Source organism: Cheilinus undulatus, linkage group 17, assembly GCF_018320785.1.
Source record: "Cheilinus undulatus linkage group 17, ASM1832078v1, whole genome shotgun sequence".
In the NCBI taxonomy this organism is placed as follows: Eukaryota; Metazoa; Chordata; class Actinopteri; order Labriformes; family Labridae; genus Cheilinus; species Cheilinus undulatus.
In genome coordinates, this window is record NC_054881.1 from 21,915,928 (window position 1) to 21,930,590 (window position 14,663).

The following is a 14,663-nucleotide window of genomic DNA, read 5'->3' on the forward strand; positions in this document are numbered from 1 at the left end:
AACCCAGACTGAAGGTTTCCTCTTAAATTCAGTGACCTTTGACCTCAGGAAACATCTTACCCTGGAGCTGACTGCTGCTAATACAGTACTGCCAAGTTCATCTCTGTGGTGTATGTTCATTTTAACATCCATGAGCTGATAGGATGTGTGCCATTTTTTGCTCATTTTCGGCCTTTTAAATCTCATTCTCTATCATTACAGCTCTCTCTCTCTTAGCATCAGCCACTCTCCTCCTTCACTGCCTCCTCCACCCTCTTCCTCCTCCTCCTTACTGTGTTTATTCTTCTGGCGGTACGACAGGCCCCAGAGCCCAGAGGCCAGTCATGTTCTCAGGGAAACAGCAACTCTCCACAGAGCTGATATCAAAATAGTTTAAAATGTGAATCGTCTGATAGTTCCCAGTGAGCGCGGAGCCGAGCCAAACACTTCCAGATCGCCCTGCCAGCACAATGTAAACAGAGCCGGGACCGAGGGGGGAGAGTTAGTGAACCTGTTGTGCTCTTGTCATACAGCAGAGCACGCAGCCCTCCGGTTGGTTTGGTTGGACCAGACCAAGGTTTCCAAAACATTTTTTAAATTTAAAGCTAGTGTGTTGTTTTTTGCTCAAGATGTCCAGGGTGTGCAGGTGGCGAGTCTGGACGGGGAAATATTTTGTCAGAGTGAGAACAGTGAGATGAAGCAGACTCCTGCTCAGTTATTTCTTCATGTTTAAAATTAACAACAGTGAGAAAACAAGGTTGCGTTTTCTTCTGAAGAACATTATGAAACTCAAAATTGCGTCGTCTGGAGTATGTTGTGGTCTAGATGCTCACCTTGTGTTTGCAAGGTGCCAATAGTCACACACACAAGTCACATACAACATGAGTTATGTCATCAAACAACAATTTCAAGGTTTCTGTTGATTTTGGTGCCAAATATTGACAAAGTGTTCCTTCTTGGTGTCGATGTCGCTGTTTCATACATTATTATGAGGCATTAGTATTAATTTCCATCTTTTTCATTGCCTTTAATTCCTCATCAATAATAATAAATCAGTAATGGCTGTATGTAATTGCCCACACACATTTAGAATCACTTTACACTTGTATTCAAAAGCAATTCACTATATAAAAATTTAGATTTTTTCTTTGTGACACACAAAAAATACGTTCATAAGGGACATTTCAGCTGATTATCACCATCCTATGAAGATATACCTTAAAGCATATCTCCATGTGCTTATGTGTTACTATATTTTCCTTCTATAGTGGTTTCAGGGGTGTGTCCTAAATGTTTTTGACTGAGGTGGCCCTAAAGGGACAACATTTCTGCAAGAGTGACAACAGTGAGGGACTATGAGGGTGTAACACCATTATTCACCCCTCTGTCTCCAGCATTACTGTCTCCTTTAATTACTAACACTAAAGAAACATACAGATGCCGACAGAGGTGTCAAGTAATGAAGTACAAATACTACATTACCTTACTTAAGTAGAAATTTTGGGTATCTATACTTTACTGTAGTAATTATTTTTCAGCTGACTTTTTACTTCTACTCCTTACATTTTCATGCAATTATCTGTACTTTCTACTCCTTACATTTTAAAAATAGCCTTGTTACTCCTATTTTATTCCAGCTTGTTTTCCTTCCGGCTTGTCATCGTTAAAAAAAAAAAACACAAAAAAACAAAACAAAAACTTACCCAGATATATTGTGCCACCCAAATAGAGTGAATTTGATTGTGGTTGGATGAGAAGTATAAACATAATACCATTCTAACACCCTATTGGTTTGTATGCGATTCATCGCACCTGCACACAACACAAACCACACTCGAGCAAGGAAATGTCAGACGTATGTTGTCTAGTACGAAGATGTCTGCGGCAGAGAAGAAAACACGAGTGAAGTGTCCCAACCAAGCACCAGCGAGGAGGTTGGTAGCCAGGAAGACCAGGCAACTAGTCATCATATCTTCTGCTCCATGAAACACTTGTTAATGCTCAGTAGTACAAATATATGGTTCTTGAATGTATTTGCATTGTACTAAAATGTGTTCATTTTCAATGGGCATAAATGCGGCTGAAACAGGTGCAACATTTTAATATAACATTATAGTCATTATGGTAATACTAACTGACTAAGTAACCAACAAGTGACTGACTAACTGACAAAGTAACTTACCAACCGGTGAAGTAACCAACTTTCTGAGTAACTAACTTTCTGACTGACTAATTGACTTACTAAGGAACTAACTTTCTAGCTGTCCAAGTAACTAACATACTAACTAACCAAGTAGCTAACTGACTGACTTACTAAGTAACTAACTGACTAAGTAACTAACTGATTAAGTAATTAACTGACTAAGTTACTAACCGACTAAGTAACTTACTGACTAAGTAACTAACTGACTAAGTAACTAACTGACTAAGTTACTAACCGACTAAGTAACTTACTGACTAAGTAACTGACTAAGTAACTAACTGACTAAGTAACTTACTGACTAAGTAACTAACTGACTAAGTAACTTACTGACTAAGTAACTAACTGACTAAGTAACTAACTGACTGAGTAACTTACTGACTAAGTAACTAACTGACTAAGTAACTTACTGACTAAGTAACTAACTGACTAAGTAACTTACTGACTAAGTAACTAACTGACCAAGTAGCTAACTGACTAAGTTACTAACTGACTAAGTAAGTTACTGGCTAAGTAACTAACTGACTAAGTAACTAACTGACTAAGTAACTTACTGACTAAGTAACTTACTGACTAAGTAACTTACTGACTAAGTAACTAACTGACTAAGTAACTTACTGACTAAGTAACTAACTGACTAAGTAACTTACTGGCTAAGTAACTAACTGACTAAGTAACTAACTGACTAAGTAACTAACTGACTAAGTAACTTAGTGACTAAGTAACTAACTGACCAAGTAGCTAACTGACTAAGTTACTAACTGACTAAGTAAGTTACTGGCTAAGTAACTAACTGACTAAGTAACTAACTGACTAAGTAACTTACTGACTAAGTAACTAACTGACTAAGTAACTTACTGACTAAGTAACTAACTGACTAAGTAACTTACTGACTAAGTAACTAACTGACTAAGTAACTTACTGACTAAGTAACTAACTGACTAAGTAACTTACTGGCTAAGTAACTAACTGACTAAGTGACTTACTGACTAAGTAACTTACTGACTAAGTAACTAACTGACTAAGTAACTTACTGACTAAGTAACTAACTGACTAAGTGACTTACTGACTAAGTAACTAACTGACTAAGTAACTTACTGGCTAAGTAACTAACTGACTAAGTGACTTACTGACTAAGTAACTAACTGACTAAGTAACTTACTGGCTAAGTAACTAACTGACTAAGTGACTTACTGACTAAGTAACTAACTGACTAAGTAACTTACTGACTAAGTAACTAACTAAGTAACTAACTGACTAAGTAACTTACTGGCTAAGTAACTAACTGACTAAGTAACTAACTGACTAAGTAACTTTCTGACTAAGTAACTAACTGACTAAGTAACTAACTGACTAAGTAACTTACTGACTAAGTAACTTACTGACTGTCTGACTTACTTTGTAACCAGCTGACTTACTAATTAAGAAAGGAGTTGACAGACATACTGACTAAATAACTGATTGGCTTACAAAGTAACTAGCAAGAAAGCTACATAACAAACTACTAAGTTACTAACAAACCAACTAATAATTCAAACAACCAAGTAATGAACTAATAGGCAGGCAAACTACCTCACACACTTATCAACCAACTAACCAGATAACTGACCAACTAGCTGTCAAGCAAACATCCCCCTTCAACCAACTAACACGTCATGTAATGTACATAATTTGGGACAAAACCATCGGTTAAATAATGTAAGACTTAAATTGCACAAGCAGTAGTTGTTTATCCCTATAAATAATGACTTTCACCTCTGCTTAGTGCTACATGACAGCATGTAATACACCATTAATTAAACAATTATATAAAAATGTAAATGTAAAAAAAATGTAAATGTATGATTAACAGGGTTTAGTTAAGTTTTATATGTTTTATGAAATAGTTATAACAGGATATTGACATCCAAACACATGCTTTTTGTTGTACGTTGCCATAATAGCATGCAGTTAAAGGGTTAAACTTAGATTGCTCAATTTGATAACGAGCATCTTACATTAAATGATTATTTAATGAACAGTTTCTCTCAACCTAAGATTTCATTTATCATCCAGAGGATTCCATATAAAATCCATCAATCAGATCAAAGTCTGCCAATCGTACTATAAACTTGTGAACTACTTAAATAATGTCATGTCCCAGCTTTATTGTGTTGGTGCAGATACATAGAGCAAGGCCTCTGTCTGGTATTACCTGAGAGGAACATGGAAAAAAGAAAACATTACTGAGAACAAAAGGGTTCATTATATTATTAAGATGAAAAATAACTGAATGAAGACTTTAATGACATGTACAAATGAGCTTTACAATATGAGGATACAATTTAAATCCTCAAGGTATAAAGCCTCAATCCTTTGAAGTCCACACATGTTCTCTGTTCAAAATCCACAAACCACAATCCAAAGTCCTCAACATGGAAAATCAAATGATCTCCCCTCGCCCTGAAACATGGATGTGCTCTCTCCATGTGTTTGTGTGTGGAAACTATGTAATTGTTCTGTATATTTTCAGTGCTTTTGTAATTTCAGGGCTTTATTGATGTGCTGGAAGATTTAATATTTCTGTGTATTTGTGGAAGAACGCCTGCATGCTGGAAGAAAAAACAAATTGTGCATAATTCTTGATTTGCACCTTCATTTGTTTTCTGGAGTTTGTTTGCACTGGCATTCAGAGCATGTTTGTCAGGTAGCTGGAGATGCCAGCATGAGTTACATAACGTAATGTTGGATATAAATCATATCATAATTACAATCATCATTATGGTGTGCATTTTCTCAGCAACAAATTGTGACTATTTTTGTCATGCTGTTTTTGAAGTGATTTCTGATCTTTGTGGGGTTTTGTTTTGAAAGAACTTTACATCTGCAAAACTTTCCTTTTTTTTTAGTCAATTTTTCCACCACCAGAGGCTCTCAATCAAAACAACGGCAAAAGATGACGAGTAGAGACGTGCCTCTCAGCTCCACCAACCTCTGTTGCTACTTCCTGTTTTGATTTTAGTACTCTATTCAATTAAAGCTGCTGCCCAGAAGAGGTGTTTACAAAATCAACATTCTCATTTCATGGATGAATTTCTCATAAAAAGAGAAATATACCCTTTTATATAAAAAAAAAAGACAAACTCTGGGGATTTGGCGTGAACAGCCCTTTACAAGTCCAGCTGCATATTCTCTACTGGATTGAGGTCTAGGAAGAGACTCTGCCTCTCCAGAACATTCACCTTGTTGGCTTCTAACCATTTCTATGTAGCTTTCGCTGTATGCGTCAGGTCATCTTGCCGGAATTAAATCATTTCCCAGCCGTAGTTCTCTTGCAGACTGACTAAGATAGTCCTCCAGGATTTTCTGATATTTTGCTGCATTCATTTTACCCTCTACCTTGTCTTCCAGGGCCAGCTGCTGAGAAGCATGCCCACAGCATGATACTGCCACCACAATATTTCACAGTGGGGATGGTGTGTTTGGTGTCCGCCAAACATAGAAGCATCTTGTTGGATGGCCAAAAAGCACCATTTTGGTCTCATCGGACCAAATAACTTTCTCCCACTTGACCATGGAGTCTCCCACATGCCTTTTGGTGAACTCTAGTTGAGATTTAATAGGAGTTTTCTACAACAGTGACTATCTCTTTGCCTCTCTCCTGGCCAACAGTTGTTGTATGCAGAGTCTCTCCCATCTCAGCTGTTGAAGCTTGTAACTCCCTCAGAATAATCATAGGTGTCTTGGTGGCCTCTCTCACTAGTCTCCTTCTTGCTCGGTCACTCAGTTTGTGAGGACGCCGTGATCTAGGCAGATTTACACATGTGCCATATTCCTTCCACTTCTTCAGCATAGGATTAACTAAACTCTGGGGGATGTTCAGTGCCTTGGAAATTCTTTTCTATCCACCACCTAACATATACTTTTCAGTGACCATTTCTCTGAGTTGCTTGGAGTGTTCTGTTGTCTTCATGGTGTAATGGTAGCCAGGAATACTGATTAACCAGTGGCTGGACCTTCTAGACACAGATGTCTTTATAATCACTTGAGACACTTTGACTGCACTGAGCTGAATATTTATGCAGTCACTTTACACAACTGTACATTATTTTTATTTAATTGACATTGCTTTGTAGAGATCTGTTTTAATGCTGACATTAAAGAGGTTTTTACATTTTTTGTGTCAGAAAAGCCAAATTATATTGAGCATGATGGGTTTATGAAATCAATTAAAGGGTAAAACATCAAAGGGAGAGATATTTTTTTGCTCTGGAATTTTGTTTTTGTAAGTTCTCAACCAAAAGTTATATCTAACATAAAGGTATCATGTTTTCATTATTGAAGACATATCAATGCAGAAATTCAACATATTACACCACAAATTGCTTTTCCCCAATCAAGTCCACAAAAATATGTTTTATCTTAACTAAGAAAGAAAAAAAAGTACCCACTGCTGCATGGCTGTTTACCAGTGATTCACATACTAAATGTGTCCTTGTAGTAACCGAGGCTCCAGGCAATTAGCTACCTCTGCCTGATGGTAAAACCACTAATGGCAGTGACATGCCACTTTGAATGTCACCTAAATGCACCGAAAACTTTGAAATGCAATGTTTACAATGCTGCACTCCTAATAATGCTGAATTAAAGAAAGAAAAACTACAAATTAAAACTGAAAGTGTCCATGAACTCTCCCACTTGTCGTGCTGGTTTGTGGTCTTTGCCTGAATAAGCTCTGGAACTTTCCAGCCTTTCTCTCCCTTCTTATTTATTTTTTGTCTGTGTTGTTTTCTCAGTATTGCAATGCATCACTTGACATTACCCAAGCAAGTTTGAGCTGCAGCGCATCAGCTGAAAGCAATTTGGTCCGGAGCGCAGCTGCCAGGCGGATAAGACTTTCCTTCTTTCGTTTACTTTGAAATGTTCCTTTTTTTTTTTCGACATCCAAAATACACAAGGCAGCCAAATTGCTGACATGTGTGAGCAGGGCAGCGAGACTCCTGCATTCTTTCATGCCCCACTATGCAAAACTCCACATTGTTTATTTAAAGAACACTGAACACTTTAGCACTATTAAGAAACATGTCATATAGTAAACGAAAGGTTTCCTCTCAGGAAAAATCCCTGTTGGTTTATTTTTCTTCTGCAAAAAGTTATTTTAGTTTGGACTCACAAACTGCCTGCATTCACAATTAAGCAGCAGCAGCATTGTAACACTGCGTGTTTAGTGAAGGACACTAACAGGCTCGGTAAACCTGGAAGTGGTGTGATTATTTATGTGAGTGAGGCGTAGACGTGTGAGATTTAAGGACTGGACTGTCTCTTTCTCACTCCCTCACAGTGACCCAAACAAAACAACACAGCAGACCAGGGAGGCTGAGAAAAGGAGGCGGTCCCCTCATTTTAGCTGCCACGGCTAAGCTAGCCAAAGACATACAATCACATACAGCATAGAAAAGTATATTCAAACTACCTTATCAGCTTTGAAGAGATATAAAGGCCAAGCTAGATGGAAAACAATTAGCATTATTTTCACTGCCTACAGCTAAAAAATCAAGTCTTATTTTGAAATGCACTTACTTTTGAAGCAACAATCTGTAATGATATACTTAGGCTGAGTGTGGCTATTTTGAGGAAAACAGTACATATTACAACAAATAAAGATGATCAATTTCTGCTTTTATTTTGAAATACAGACAGCAAGGGTCTGAAAAAATATACCTGTGCAGCAAATAAGATGTAAGATTTTCCCCCAATAAGCACCAAACAGCACTAATTTTAAACTGTAAACAATTAAGAGCAAGAAAAATGTTTAAATAATTCAGTTGGGTAGCATGAAAGATGCTTCCTTGCAAAATTAAACAGTAGTCAGAAAGATACTTAAACAGATAAGTAGTCTGAAGATGTACTCAAATTAGAAATCAGAATCAGACATACTTAAGTCACAACCAGGGACAGGTTTTGTCCTCATATATGCTTAAAAGTACAGGGTATAAGATCTAAGCATGAAAATATGAAGAAACAAATTGGAATAAATAAGATTCAATTAGATTAAATGCAGAGAAATTTGGATACAGGTGACTTCAAAATAAAGGCCAAAACCATTTAAATAATGTATATATTTGGTTTAACAAGGCCTTAATACCTACAGCTATCAAAACAGCGTCAATCTAAAAATTCTTCAAAATTCTCATCAACATGAGTCTAAAAAGATAACTCAAGAATGCATTAAGCATTTTTTAGTAGGGCCAAAATAACTATGGCAGTAAAGAGAGTTCTTGTTGAGAATTTCTAATGAAATTGTCATAGCTCCAGCTTTGCCCTGGTTCTGATACTCTCTGGCTCCCCTCTGATTGCTGCTGATTCACCTCACCTGCTCAGACCTGTACACCTGCTCCACATTGACTCATCAGCCCACTTTTGGCCCTTTGTCTTTATGAGATACCACAGTGAATAGAGCAGAAAATTGGGGAGGAATCCTGCTTGGAGGAGTATAGCCTCAGTAAATGGGGTGCTGTCTAGCTGCTTGCCTATCAGCATCCAAGAAAAGTCTTTTACAACAGTGATCCCCAACCACTGAGTCTGACAGATGTTTTATTTTGATTCTCTTCTATTATGGCATCTATCTGTGCCTTTTTACCTCTCAACAAACGCCAAGATGTTAGTCGTGGTCACATGATACCCAAAATTAAGCCCACACGCGAGCTAAAATGAGTATTAAACCAACGATGGAGAGCATCTTTGCAAAGTGGAGAAGGCTCATGAGGAGACAAAAATGGAGCCTACTACGGCTGGGAAAAAAAGCTGCATTTAAAAGACAATACTCAGTGTCTTACTAAATAAGGGTTTATTGTAACTGGAGATTCACTGACTGATTTAGTATTATGGTGAGTTTTTTCTAAACTTTTTCTTAATGCCGTTTGTATCATTTCTTTTTGGTGTATTAATCCCCACACTTTAATGGATGGTCCATGAAAATACCTTTCATTAAATCAGTGCGTGGCACAAATATAAAGGTTGGGGACAGCTGTTTTAAAAGACATACTCATGTTGAAAGTAGTATGTTTAAAAGTGAAAACATGCCTCAGCTACAGCTGCTACTCATATTCATACTACTCATATTTGAAACGCAGATAATTATGAAACAAGTTTGACAGACATGGGCTGTGTCCCATTTCAGTGACTGCATCTTTCGGAGGGAACGTCTGATTCGGTCAAAGTGGCATGTTTAAGACTGTTGTGTTTCCAGAGGAGAGGAAAGTTCATCAAAGCTTTAACTTCATAAGCAGTTTAACAAAAAAAAAAAAAACTTTTCAGTTTATCAGTTAATTCCTCTTAAAATTAGCATTATTGTAAATATAAAACAGTATTATCACATTGTCGATGGATCATAAAAGGCCAAAAGAGGCTAAAAGAGGCCATGATGACTTAGAAAATAAAACTACCCACAAGGTTGTGTTAAAAAATTTACAAATACCTTTTTTTTCATAATTGACCACTGTGTTCACTCACTCCGAAAGTACTTAATTTCAAGCTAAATTTCATAATAAAAACAAAGGTATTGAGCAACAAACATTGTGACTGGTCATCAATAAGCCATGTACAGGTAGGCTCTTGCTCAAGTAGTTTGTGATCCGTCTGAGCATGTAAGAGTACAGTTTGGATCCTTTGTCTTTTTAAGGTAATCAAACAGACCATGGATTTACCCAGGACACGTTCACAGCGCCCCAGTTCCTGCAATGTAAGTCGCTGGTACACTAGTGCCACCTAATGGCGATAAATTTGAACATAACTCACAGACTCTCTTTCTCTAACTTCCATGGCTGATACTGCAGATGAAACAGGCAAAAACAAGGAATGAAGCTAAGATTAATAATAACCCAAGTTGCAGAATGTTTAAAGGTTTCAGTCAATCATTTTTCAAATTAACAACCATGTTGAAAATTCATTAGAAAATGGACGATGACAATTAACAGATTCATTGCATACCAACTTAAATGAGAAGGCAGACTCACATGGCAAAGTAGTATACTTTAAAGTGAGTAATAAGTTGGCCTTGAAACTCCAAATGATCAATAAAATGAAAGTTGTTTCTAAGTGCCATTGCAGCTCTTGGAAATAATGGGTAAGGGTGGAGGCAGCTGGCAATGTGACTGGTGAATCCTCCTAAGACTAAACTGCTTCACTTCTAATCGGCTTGAGTGGCCTACATTGGTTACAAAGGCTGAGATCTTGGTACGATGCTACCCCTAAACTGGGACACAGCTACTCTCACTTCACGAGCAGAAAGTTTTGAAGAAAAAACAGCGCGATTAAAAATGGCCTCCACCCACAGCTTTTAAAATCAGCTCATACTATGATATGCAGACAATGAAAACAGCTCTTATTTCAAAATGCAGACGATTCAGAGCAGCCAGTTTCCTTAATGCAGAAAAAGATTGAGAGATAAATTCAAACTGACAAGTGAGCGCTCTGACACACGGTGATCTGAGTGGAAAGAAAAGAGAGGATGTAAGGTCTGAGACACACAGACAGGGAAAAAGGGCAAACCCTGACATGTAAACCAGGGACGACAGCCAGAAGACGGCGTGTGCGTCAGTGTAGGCGAGCTGCCGGGTGGGTGGAGGGCGTGGAGGGAGAGGAAAAGAGCCTGAGTGATAGCCCACCAGGGTCTTGGAGCGGCCCGACCCTGGGAACAGCTAACCTACCTTGACATGCGTAGGAAACCCAAGACTCCGTGAGCCCTGTGTCAGATAGGAGCCACCCAGAGGAGCCCCGCCACGACGGTGCAGCCCGAGCCCCCGTGTGTCCTCTTTAACTAGCTTTGTTTAGATGAGCGCACGGCCGAGGAATGTTTCAGTGTACCTCAGAAAACCACAAGCACAACAGCATTAGGGCGACATCGGCTTCACAGCGCGTGGGAATAAGTCAACTCTGGCTACCGGCGGGGTTAGAACCTCTGGCATTAGTTCAGTGTGTATGTTAGCTAAACTGTGGGTGTGCTCATTTTACCCTGGTCAAAGTCTCTTTGAAGCTTTAATTCTGTCAGAAAGATAAGAGGTGACAATTGAAAAGTGACTCTGAGGTGGTTTTCAGTCATGTTACATTTCTGGTAAGTAGTTTTGAGATGACACTAAAGGAAAGTGTTGAACTTCGGGGACCAGGAGCCGTGATCCAATCTTTATCCTTCTAACAGGAAGTTAAACATTCAAATTAAAGATTCAAATTCATTACTAGTGTGACTTTGAGTCAGTCACAGTGAAGGTTTCTCAGTTGTTGGTAAACACACTGGATGAGGTCCAGTCACTGTTTCGCAGCCTTCAGCAACAACTCCGTACGAAATTACACGGCACAGTGGTAGATTAGATGGTTTATTTAAACCTCTGCATGTGCTGATCCATTATGATCCATGTAAATTAATGATCTTTTTTGTCATAGATAAGTCAGACTGAATTTTAAATTGGAGAAGTTGCTGTTGATTTAAGATACATAGTATGTGCCACCTGAGATTGCAATATTGTTTAGTACACTATTCGGGGAGGTTGTTGATGTTGCTTTATTTTTGCTCAGGGTCTCTTTTTTCAATTATTTGACCTCTAAGTCATATGTACCATTTTCATCTTAATTATAATAAATAAATAGACAAGTGAGAATTGACAGCATTAAATATGACCATCTGTAGGCATCATTTAAAAAGAGAGAAGACTTTTCAGAAGCTCTGGATGAGTTCCTGTCTCTGTCTTGAAGCCTTCAGTTGTAACTCAGGGCACAATTGCGAAAGAGGCGCAATATCAGATGAGAATGTTCTGTACATCTCCAGACATGCCAATTGATTATGATGCAATGTAAATTAATGTTCTGAGTCAGTTAATGGTCAGCTCTAATGTATGCACTTAAGGTTTGTATAGTTAAGCACTTAGACCAGTTACAGCAGCCTTATAAATATTTTATAGTTCAAAGGGATACACTAAAAATACACTTGTATTTTTAGAATTACTGACTGCTGGGATCTAGGTATTTGTGTACTTATCCATTTCAGTGTTATGTCTAAATTTGTGTGATTGTGTTTCTCAAGTTTTGTGTTTTTACCTGACTGCAAAACAAATTTCCCTCAGGGGACAATAAAGTTGAAGTTGAAGAAGTGACCAAGTTTGACCACCACTTATTCACGTTATCCTTCAGCACGATGTTTATGTGTCTGGAAAGTTATGCGTGAAGAGACGGACTCGGGTCTGCTTAACGGAATTTTTTTTTATTTTAAAAGCTTAGGAATGCAAGTAAGTAAACGTAAATGTAAGTAAATCAAAGTTATTTGTTAGCAAAGCCACTAACATCACCAGGGGACCAAGCCATGGTTGAAAATATTCATAGAACAACTTGACAATAGCGTAACAAGTCAAATTTACAAGACACAAAACATTTTCACAAGTTGAGACAAATTTACAAGTTGCTGAACTCTTTAACCAATTCAGACAAAAATTTACAAATGACACAATTTAACAGACAGGGAGTGTGGCAGCTACTCTGACAAAAGTACCAAATTTATATCTTATATCACGGCAAACATGGCCCTTGGCAATGGACATTTGTCTGGGGCTTCCAGGCGTCTGCTGCCCATGCCATACTAGCGTGTGCCTGCCAAGCTCAAGGCAAGGGAGGCGGAGCTTACCTGCTGCAGCTTCTCCTCAACCGTTCTGACCTAGGTACTTTGACGACCTCTGAGCAGTCTGGATACAAAAGGATTTATGGGTCTTCGTCTCTGGACAGCAGGGGTTAGTTATTATCAGATGCGGTTGCCTTCAGGCTTCAAATCAGTTTCATGAGGCACCATCAGTTATATTTATCTGGAAAGATTACATAAGTAAGATTAATTTTAAACAGATAGAACTCACCTGGATGTGTTTCCTTTTTTGTTTCTTCCTTTTGACCAACAGTTAAATTGCTATTGGGACTTTGAGCTTCTGTAATTGTCTGTATGACAGGCATGGTTGTTCTACTGAAATGAACAGAATTCCATGTCAAAAATCATAAATGGCAAATGTATGATTAAGCTAAAAAAAAGCCTAAACATGTAGCTTTTCTGTCTAAAGTTTGGCTGTGTAGCAAATTGCACATCTGAATTTTTCTCAAAGGGTCACACTTTGTAATTTTACATTGCACTTCCCAGCCACGGTATATAAACTATGATGGCAGCAACACATCTCAAAAAAAGTAGGGACGGGCCATGTTTACCATTGTGTAGCATCCCCTCATCTTGTGATGAATGATGAATGTTGTCCCATTCTTGTCTCATGTTGGATTTTAGCTGCTCAACAGTCGTGGGTCTTCTTTGGTGGACTTTTCCTTTTCCAAATGTGTTCTATTGGTGAAAGGTCTGGAGTGCAGCCGCGCCAGTTCAGCACCTGGACTCTTCTACCATGAAGTCATGCTGTTGTGATGGATGGGGTATGTGATTTAGTATTGTCTGTTGAAAAATGCAAGGCTTCCCCTGAAATAGATGTCGTCTGGGTGGGAGCATATGCCTCTCTAAAACCTGATTTTTCAGCATTCATAGTACCTCTCCAGATGTGTAAGCCGCCCATGCCATAGGCATTAATGCAGCCTCATAGCAGCAGAGACAAAGGCTTTTGAAAAAAAAAATAATTTCAAATTTTGATTCATCTGACCACAGAACAGTTTTCCATTTTGCTTCATTTTAAATTAGCTTTGGCTCAATGCAGACATCTGTGTTTCTGGATTGTGGTGACATATCTTCTTCTTTACATGATACAGCTTTAACTTGCATCCGTGGATTATGCTGACAAATAATGTTCCTGAGCCCATGCAGTGATTTCTGGTACAGGTTTTTTTTTTTTTTTTTGAGATTTATTTTTGGCCTTTATTAGATAGGACAGTGGATAGAGTCGGAAACAGGGAAGAGAGCAGGGAGAGACATACAGGAAATAGTGCCACGGGCCGGATTCTAACCCGGGTCGCTTGCGTACATGGCACGTGCCTTAACCACTCGACTACCGGCGTGCTCTGGTACAGTTTTTAATGCGGTGCCACCCGAGGGCCCGAAGATCACGAGCAGCTGGTATTGACATTTGACCTTGTCTTTTGCACACAGAGATTTCTCCAGATTTTCTGAATCTATTGATGATATTATGTACTGTAGATGGAGGGATATTAAAAGCCTTTTCAATTTAACTTTTCTAAAACTGTTCTACAAATGTTTAGATGCATTTTTTTCACAGATTGGTGAACCTCTACCCATCTTTACCTCTGAGAGACTCTGTATCTCTAAAATGCTCCTTTTATACCCAGTGATGCTACTGATCTGCTGCCAGTTAACCTAATCAGTTGCAAAATGCTAACCGTGCTCTCTGTATGTAACAGTTACCTTATTTGACATGTAGGTTTTTCCAAAAGGAACACATTTAGAATGATGGCCGTTTACAATTCCTTGTAATTGTAATAATGATGACTTACTATTTTTCTAAATTTTGATCTATTTTTACTTTGG